The sequence below is a fragment of the Pinus tabuliformis genome, chromosome 7 (genome assembly GCF_031772625.1).
Source record: "Pinus tabuliformis cultivar Carrire ecotype Pingquan chromosome 7, CPIR1, whole genome shotgun sequence".
NCBI lineage: Eukaryota > Viridiplantae > Streptophyta > Pinopsida > Pinales > Pinaceae > Pinus > Pinus tabuliformis.
In genome coordinates, this window is record NC_142293.1 from 1,915,455,569 (window position 1) to 1,915,465,962 (window position 10,394).

General features: G+C 40.0%; 1 long non-coding RNA gene across 1 annotated transcript; it reads right to left on the reverse strand.

The window, feature by feature from the left end:
• Positions 1-857: 857 nt before the first annotated feature.
• On the reverse strand, positions 858-1,666 carry LOC149256161 (uncharacterized). The gene is made up of 2 exons (XR_016266447.1): positions 1,581-1,666; positions 858-1,456 (listed from the first exon to the last, which is right to left on the reverse strand). It is a non-coding gene; the product is annotated as an uncharacterized LOC149256161 (long non-coding RNA).
• Positions 1,667-10,394: the final 8,728 nt, after the last annotated feature.

Sequence of the window (10,394 nt, forward strand, 5' to 3'; positions counted from 1 at the left end):
TGCATGATAGCTGTAAAAATCAATGCATGAGAAACTGAAGGAATCGATGCATGATAGCTGTTAAACTCATTGCATAAATAACTGAAAGAACCGATACATGTTAACTATATAAATCAGTGCATAAGCGACTGTAAGAGTCGATGCATGTGAACCAGAAGAAGGAGATGCATGGTAGTTGCATAGAAATAACAGCTACGAATAGCCGAGACATATCTGTATAAAACCTCCTGAAGGTCTTCAGTACTATAATAGTAAGTGCATGGCAACAAATGCATAAATTATTCAATGGCAAAAGGAATCGTTAACAATCTTTAACCTTAGAAAAGAATCATGGAAACAATAGATCAACATTGAATAGTCGTATTACTGTAACAAACATGAAGTACATTGGGCACTAAGTGCTGTAATAGAATATGGTGAGGCCGTCCAAGAAAGCTCATCGAACCCTGTACCTAGGGTTTAGTTTCATTATACATGTAAACAAGTGAAAGACGATTGTATTAATGTGGAATACAAATGGAAACCATTATTTAGCCAGTAAAGGCATTCTGTTGGCACAGAACCGCGGTGGTATGTGGCCATTCAACTGCCGTATACAGTCACGAAAACGTCGTGTGAGCAGAGGGATATTATAAACAAACCATCGTCATTATAAAACAAACCCTTGTTATTATAAACAAACCCTCGAAAGGTACATCTCGACTCTGTTAGCAGAGGAAAGAAAATAGCAGAAGTGAACCTGTATATTTGAAGAGGCAAGTTCATATGCAATAGATAACCAGACAATAATTTTAAACGAAACGAGCACTGTACATTTGGAAAGCAAAGCTCATATGCATATGGACAACAAAGTTATTACTGTAACTTAACCCAGCGGAAACATGATCATCATACTCCAAGGGAGGAAAGTGAAATATATATACATTAACAGCGTGATAAATGAAACCCGAAGGGTACAGTAATAGACTGTCCATAAATGTCCAGCGAGCCGAGGGGCAAACCCTGGCCTCTTCATGAAACCCGATACATTTGAGAGAACACAAACTAATATCTAACAGCAAAAGAACTGAGATAATATATATTCCAACTTAAATCGAGTTCATCCGGTTCCGGCAAGGAAGGCCGTGAACCATTGAAGCCAAATACACAAACTCTAAGCGAGGTATCAAAATAAACACATATAACACAAGACTGTGTAACCAGATTTGATGCGGGTTTCGGCATGGCAAGGCCGACCGCTAATCTCAATCAGGGTTTGGGGCCGAGCAGAGGAACCCTGAGACAGCAATAAGAGTTGCCATGAGGAAACCCTCAGCCAAAGGATAAGACGATACAAGTAAACCCTCAGGCATTTAAACAAATCGAAGCTCTGCATCCATTGTAGAGGATAAATACCTGAGAGTATTTCGAACGCATGTTCTATCCTGGAGCGGCAGGAGCATCAAGAGGTAAACCCCTGCAACAGCGAACAATAGAAATTAGTCATGAGATTTTATTAACTAAAACAATTAACTCTGTGTCATCAAGATACTGAGTGTACATCAGCTGTAATGAAATTCTTGAACCGACGGATAAATTACCTGGATGGCTGGGCAAGACCTGGCACACGACGGAGACAAGGAATTCGCTGAGCTGAACAAGCATCCGGTAAACCCAACAGGAACAAATAAACCCGAAACATGCGGTTTGGGGTATATATAAACCCGCTAAACCCTGGAACATATGTGAGCCCTTAGATCTGTGCAGGAAATCCTCGCCGTCCATCCAAGCAGAAGAATGGCGCGTAAACCCTAGCGTGTTTTCCGAAACTTCACATGGCCCTTGCCCGGTGCTGGACACCTGGCCAAGGAAGGTGAAGGCATTACATGTCCGTCACACCTGGCATTGGAGTTTACACGGTACAACAACCAAGTGATAACCTTTGACCTCATCCGATCACCCATGATTCATAGGGTAATAAAACAGAAAGTAAACTTTGTGTATTAGGTTGACCATGTGGATATGTGAACCATGACAGCGCATGGGTATTCGAGAGCCATCATATATACATGTGTATAGTAATGTTTATGTTCGAGTATGTATAAGGTGGGTCATAAAGTATTTGAGATGTAATTAATTTTTTTTTTATGGTATTTTTACCATGGAGTGTGACAATGTGGTATCAGAGCAGAGGTTTCAGAACTGTGGCCTCTGGAGCAGTAAGATCCAGCTGCATCATATAGTACATGTATGAGGAAGAATTAAAGTCCGCTAACTGTTTTCTGTTTATTAATTAGGGGATAAACACAGAAACAACAATTCGCTAACAGTCAACAATAAAGATGGAGGAAACGCAGGGAGCTGACGGCATTCCTCGAGAAAATCCAGAGCTGTGGGTACAGCTTGGTGCAGAGACACGCAGTACCAATCTGGCAATACTGCAAACTGTTCAAGAACTGAAAAATGAAATGGCGCATCTGCGAGAAGACAACGCGCGATTGACAGTGGAGCAGGAAAGAATATTGAAGAGTCTGTCGGACAGACAGAATCCACCATTAGCCAATCCTAGTGCAGAACAGCAAAGGGCATTTGAAGAACGGAATTATGCACCTGAAATCTCAGAGGAGAAGGAGGACCACTCTGACAATGTAGTAGAATAGCAGACTTCCAAGAGGCAGAAAATGGAATTACAGGGAGAATTCCAGAAAATTAAGCCTCCACATTTTGATAGAGAGCAGGAAGAAGCGGCAGAGGCTTGGTTAATTAACATTAACAAGTATTTCCAGCTGTATGAGTATGATCAGAATCTGAAGGCGCGGCTGGCCATTTTCCAGCTACAGGGAAAAACAACCCTGTGGTGGGAAGAAATTAAAATTGTAAAAGGAGTAAGTGAGCAAAACATAACCTGGGAAAAGTTTCAGAAATACTTCAAGGAGAGATATCTAACCGAGCGTTTCTATGATGAGAAGGCACGGGAATTCCATGATTTACGACTGGGACAACAGTCCATGGACGAGTTCATTAACCGCTTCACTTCCCTGCTTCGCTATGTGCCATACATCAAGGAGGAGAAGGCCAAAGTGCAGAGATTTGTGAGCAGCTTACCATCCTATATAAGAGAACGCATTGAGTTTGATAATCCTAGGACAATGGACGAGTCGATTCGTAAGGCAAGAATCTGTTATCAGCAAAACAAACAGAAAGGAGACATTTCAAATAAAAGGTGGAATGAAAGAAAGAGCAACAAAATTGCTGGTAATAACAAAGGAAGTCGTGGTAATGGCAGCAAGGTGCTGGTAAAGGACAGATTGGCAGGAATGTAGCAAAGAGTACATTTCGGACTAAACCAAGTGAGAGCAAAATCAGTGAACCACCTGCCAGGTCCGATCTTGAGGGAGTAACCCGACCCCCAGTCCAATGTTGGGGTTGTGGAGGACCGCATTATGTTAAGAACTGCCCTCGGCGTAAAGGAGTGGATCAAATATCTCAGATCCAAGAAGCATCGACTGTTGGGGAAGTGGCGCGCAGCGTACCCAGGATTAACGCAGCCTTGGATGACCGTCAAGCGGAATACCAGCCGACCATGGTGGAGTTTGAAGGTAAAATTTCAAATTTTTCTATAGCTGTTCTTATTGACCCAGGAGCTACTTTAAGTTATGTTAGCCCAAAAATAGTAGAACAGTGTAAGTTATCTGCTGAAAAGTTCAGAAACCCATGGCTGGTACAGCTAGCCACAGGAGCTAAGAGACGAGTCTTAGCCAAAATTAATAACTGTCCTTTCAGCATAGCAGGGCAGCCAATTACAGCAGACCTGAATGTACTTCCATTGGGGTCTTACGACATCCTAATTGGTATGGATTGGCTGGAAAAACATTGGTCGTTGGTAAACTGCAAGACCAAAACTATCTATTACAAAGATGACTTGGGGCAGCAGCAAGAGTTGCAGGGGATTAAACACCCTGTACAGATCCGACCTATCACTGCTTCTCAGCTAGCCAAATGTCTCAGAAAGAAGTGCCAGATTTACGCTATCCAAGTGGGTTATGCAAACCAGAAAGACAAAATATCTGCATTAGACAGCATTCCGGTGGTGCAGGAATTTGTGGATGTTTTTCCTGAAGAGGTACCAGGATTGCCTCCGAAAAGAGACATAGACTTCACTATAGAGTTAACACCAGGGGCAGCCCCGGTGTCACGGGCACCGTACCGGATGAGCGTACCCGAGTTGACAGAATTAAAAATGCAACTGCAAGAGTTGCTGGACAAGAATTATATCCGCCCCAGCGTGTCACCGTGGGGAGCTCCAGTGCTATTTGTCAAAAAGAAAGATGGAACCCTCCGTATGTGTATAGACTATCGTCAGCTGAACAAGCTCACGATTAAGAACAAATACCCCTTGCCTCGGATTGACGAACTCTTTGATCAGGTAAAGGGAGCAAAGGTTTTCTCCAAGATCGATTTGCGATCTGGTTATCATCAGATCAGAATTAAAGAGGAGGACATTGCCAAAACCGCTTTCAGAACACGCTACGGGCATTACGAGTTTGTGGTACTGCCTTTTGGCTTGACCAATGCACCCGCCACCTTTATGTGTTTGATGAACAGCGTGTTTCATCGGTTTTTGGACAAATTCGTGCTGATATTCATTGATGATATTCTGATATATTCCCGTTCCCATGAGGAACACAAAGAGCACCTGAGGATGCTGTTGCAAACTCTTCAGGAACATCAGCTATATGCTAAGTTTAGTAAGTGTGACTTTTTCAAGGAGGAAATTCAATATTTGGGCCATGTGATTACTAAAGAAGGAATTGCAGTAGATCCTGAGAAAATAAAGACGATTATGGAATGGCCCATACCCAAGGATGTAGCTGACATCAGATCCTTTATGGGACTAGCTGGCTATTACCGAAGATTTGTGGAAGGTTTCTCAAGGATAGCCTACCCTATCACTTCCTTGCAGAAAAAAGGGAAGGTGTTTAAGTGGACAGCGGAATGTCAGCAGAGTTTTGATCGATTGAAGCATTTACTCACCACTGCACCCATCTTGAGTATAGCTGATCCTAATAAGGATTACGTTGTGTGTACTGATGCAAGTAAAGAGGGTGTGGGTGGGGTATTAATGCAGGAGGGGAAAGTAATTGCGTATGAATCTAGAAAATTAAAAGATCATGAGCAGAAATACTCTGCTTACGATCTAGAATTAATAGCTGTTATTCATGCGCTGAAAATGTGGCGACATTACCTCTTGGGGAGGAAATTTCTGTTGTTAACAGATCACCACAGCTTGACCAATTATTTCAATCAACCTACCTTGAATGCAAGACAAGGTCGTTGGGCAGATTTCCTAAGCGGATTTGACTTCGAGATTAAGCACTTAAAAGGCAAAGAGAACCGGGTGGCTGATGCATTGAGTCGAAAGGTGCAGTGTTCGTGTGAACTTTCAGTCAGCAAGTGGCGAAACTCTCTGTTTGAGCAGATTAAATCAACAGCAAATCAGGATGCTGAATACCAACAGTTAAAACAGCAGGTACAACAATCAGTTAATGAAAGATTACAACAAGGTTATACATTGGACAATGCTGGCATGTTGTATTTCCATAAAAGATTATATGTACCTGATTCGAATGACCTTAAGAACCTGATTCTGGACGAGTTCCATACAAGCCACTACACTGGCCATCTAGGATACCAGAAGATGGTCACTGCACTTGTTATCACAAAATCATGCCCCTGATAGGCTGCTGATCAGGAAGACCTTATGTAACTATTTCAAACCAACTTTTGGCTAAGGATTAGCCTCCTCAACCTGAGAGGGCTCTCTCAAAGGTTAATGATTTTGATAAAGATAAGATGGCTAACTCTTATAGAACAACTATAAAAAATATGAATGGTGGAAACACATTAAACAAAACTATCCATTGGGCTTATGGAGTCAACAACACCTCAATATAACAATGAAATCAACCTTACATGGAAGTTAGGGCATTCAACGTTTAAACATTCAGAACATAACTCATATGGGACCACACAGTTTATGCATGTATACAGGAAGTCAGAGCACATTCAGTGAATTCTGAGTGATTATACATCCATACCACTGTAAACAAAACTAAGAAAAGGACAACATCACATATTCTGAACATAAAAAACCCTTCATGAATCCTGAGAAGTAAAGTCAAGCATGCATTATTGAAAATGCGTCTTACATATGCCAAATACAAGTTTTTTCATAAAAATTTTCAACCCTTTGTACATCAGATGTTCTTCTATATATAGAGCTCTTTACATGCTTGGATTCCTTCCTCCATCATGAGGGGAATTCGAATTTACCATCAGTGACACCTATTCTAACCATAAAACAAGACTTTAAATGCATTTGACACCTAACTAGCAGTCCTAGAGACCTAATACAACTAGGAGTGTAACTCCTTATCATGATTCAACAACCTTATCTAAGCATTTAAAGCATTATTTGACACCTAACACTCCATGAAGTCGAATTTGATGAAGCCTCCCACGTGGTCACCCAACTGCTGATGACAAACCCTAGACAAACCCTAGAAATTAGGGAACATGTTTCCCTGTTTTTAGGATTAGATACTTGAAAACGGGCACGTGGGACAAAGCCTTTATCTCTTCATCCATGACACATTTTACGAAACCGAAGGAGGTTTTTGTAGCCCATGTTGTCTAGAACAAAAACATCTCTTGGTTTTTTAAAACATTTCTCCAGCTGTCCAGAAACTGTCCTTTAAAAACACGTGTCAAATAGGAAACTCTCCCTTGCTCTGTTCTGGTTGAAAAATAGGTCTTGGGACAGAGGTCATAACTTCTCATAAAAAATGTATTTGGAAAAACTGAAGGAGGTTTTTGTGAACCAATCTGTGCTTAACAAAAACCTCTCTTGGTTTTTTGAAAAATCTTTTCTACCGCCCAGAATGAGTCTTTGAAAAACAGGTTTAAAACAGGAGATGAAAAACTGCACCTACAGCAGTTTCGTAGCGCAACTTTGGTCCTTCATTTATCCCATATCATAATGTATTTGAAGAAAGGGGAAGAGGTTTTTTTACTTTAGTATCTTAGGAATAAAAACCTCTTTCAATTTTCAGAGATGAGTTTTAAACGGCTCAGAAAAGCTTCTGGAAGTTAACTAGTAAAACAGTTTTTTCTGCTGAAACAGGCTGCTACAGGGGTTTCGTAGCGCTATGAAAACACTGATTTCGTAGCGCAAAACAGGATTTTTACACTATCTGCGCTACGAAAACGTGGATTCGTAGCTAGTTTCAAAATTTCTCCGAAATTATGTGAGATATGTCTTCTAAACACATGGTGAGGCTTCTAGGACATGGAATGAGGCTATCAAACTTTATTTGAAGATGGACGTGAGACTCTAACCCTATGACTTAGACTCTAAAACATAAAAATGACTTCACCATGACTTGACCATGACTGATACAAGAATTGAGAAACCATGTAAGTTGTCCAAATTTTTTAAGGAAGTTTTACAGTGATAACAGTGGCTCCACTAGGGATAGTGTGCCCTTGTGGTACATTAAGAACCTGTAGCTCCAGTGCCGCTATCCATCCTCTAGAAGAAAACTTTGAACTTCTACCCAATTTGCTCCTCAAGCCTTGAATGATTTTTTGTAAGAAGAATTCAAACTGTACCTACTGAAACAGATGCTCAGTCAACCTACCCTGAGCTTATTTGCACATTCCTACCTACCCTATCAGCTGCAATCTCCACTTGTAGCTCAAGGAACATGAAACTTCCAATGAAGCCAGTCATCGATCTGATCTAACACTTGAATCCTTTGACTGTGCTTGAAACAAAAATAAACCAGATACTGAAATAACCAAGGCAGCATGAGGTGTAACTGTTCTTCAAGATGAAAATATAACTGGAAGCCTGAACAGTAAATCTTTTCCATGTATTCAGCTATAGGGTCAAAAAACACATGGTTAGTTTGATGATTCTCACAACTTTCTGGTTGTGCAAACTGATCTTCAACAACAGTGTACAGTTCCTCTATCGTGAAAGAGAAAGGAAGCAACACTCTCTCCTTGTGTTCTGCCCTGGAAATCTTTTGAAAATAATGATCATGATTATGAAGACTATATGCCTGAATTTGACCTTGTAAACCTTCAATGTCTTTCTCAATGTCTTCAGCAACTTCATCCAAAAATTTCATCTTATCCTTTGCCTTGCACTCAAATGATTTTAGATACGAAGACGAGGACAAAGAAAAACTTTCATCTATTTCTTCATTAATATGATCATCATTCCATTGTTTGAAACCTTGAATTGAAGGAGAGTTTGCCACCACATCTGATCTATCTATCCATTCCTCCAAAAACATAAGCCAAAAGTCTTCAAATGATTTAATGGATTTGGTAGGAAAGCTTTCAATCCATTGTTTACATTTCCCTTGAAATGAATCATAGAACAACATAATGCAAACATCCTCATGTTTAACTCTAAGAAGCTCTGTAAACTCACAAAAATCTGATATATGCTTCAAAGTTAAACTCAAATCCTCTCCATTGAATTTTGGACCATTCCTTAGAAAATATGCATCCTTGGGAAAATGATTTGGGAAACCATGAATTCCTGAAAAATCTATGCATGCATACCTTGAAATAAGAACGGTAGCATCTGGGTTCTTCATAACTCCAATGGAATCACCATGAATCTATGAATTTTGAATTCTTCAACAATGGAGTCGCCAAGGTAGATTTGCAGCCTCAAAAAGATTTCTGAGCTCCTGCTACCTTCAAAAGTTCGGTCTCTTGATTTCGGGAATGAATAATCTTCAGACTCCCGGCAGACGCACCAAAATGTTATCACAAAATCATGCCCCTAATAGGCTGCTGATCAGGAAGACCTTATGTAACTATTTCAAACCAACTTTTGGCTAAGGCTTAGCCTCCTCAACCTGAGAGGGCTCTCTCAAAGGTTAATGATTTTGATAAAGATAAGATGGCTAACTCTTATAGAACAACTATAAAAAATATGAATGGTGGAAACACATTAAACAAAACTATCCATTGGGCTTATGGAGTCAACAACACCTCAATATAACAATGAACTCAACCTTACATGGAAGTTAGGGCATTCAGCGTTTAAACATTCAGAACATAACTCATATGGGACCACACAGTTTATGCATGTATACAGGAAGTCAGAGCACATTCAGTGAATTCTGAGTGATTATACATCCATACCACTGTAAAAAAAACTAAGAAAAGGACAACATCACATATTCTGAACATAAAAAACCCTTCTTGAATCCTGAGAAGTAAAGTCAAGCATGCATTATTGAAAATGAGTCTTACATATGCCAAATACAAGCTTTTTCATAAAAATTTCCAACCCTTTGTACATCAGATGTTCTTCTATATATAGAACTCTTTACATGCTTGGATTCCTTCCTCCATCATGAGGGAAATTCGAATTTACCATCAGTGACACCTATTCTAACCATAAAACAAGACTTTAAATGCATTTGACACCTAACTAGCAGTCCTAGAGACCTAATACAACTAGGAGTGTAACTCCTTATCATGATTCAACAACCTTATATAAGCATTTAAAGCATTATTTGACACCTAACACTCCATTAAGTCGAATTTGATGAAGCCTCCCACGTGGTCACCCAACTGCTGATGACAAACCCTAGACAAACCCTAGAAATTAGGGAACATGTTTCCCTGTTTTTAGGATTAGATACTTGAAAACTGGCACGTGGGACAAAGCCTTTATCTCTTCATCCATGACACATTTTATGAAACTGAAGGAGGTTTTTGTAGCCCATGTTGTCCAGAACAAAAACCTCTCCTAGTTTTTTAAAACATTTCTCCAGCTGTCCAGAAACTGTCCTTTAAAAACACGTGTCAAACAAGAAACTGTCCCTTGCTCTGTTCTGGTTGAAAAATAGGTCTTGGGACAGAGGTTATAACTTCTCGTACAAAATGTATTTGGAAAAACTGAAGGAGTTTTTTGTGAACCAATCTTTTCTTAACAAAAACCTCTCTTGGTTTTTTGAAACATCTTTTCTACCGCCCAGAATGAGTCTTTGAAAACCAGGGGTAAAACAGGAGATGAAAAACGGCAACTACAGCAGTTTCATAACGCAACTTTGGTCCTTCATTTCTCCCATATCATAATGGATTTGAAGAAAGTGGAAGAGGTTTTTTTACTTTAGTATTGTAGGAATAAAAACCTCTTTCAATTTTCAGAGATGAGTTTTAAACTGCTCAGAAAAGCTTCTGGAAGTTAACTAGTAAAACAGTGTTTTCTGCTGAAACAGGGTGCTACAAGGGTTTCGTAGCGCTATGAAAACACTGATTTTGTAGTGCAAAACAGGATTTTTACACTGTCTGCGCTACGAAAACGTGGATTCGTAGCTAGT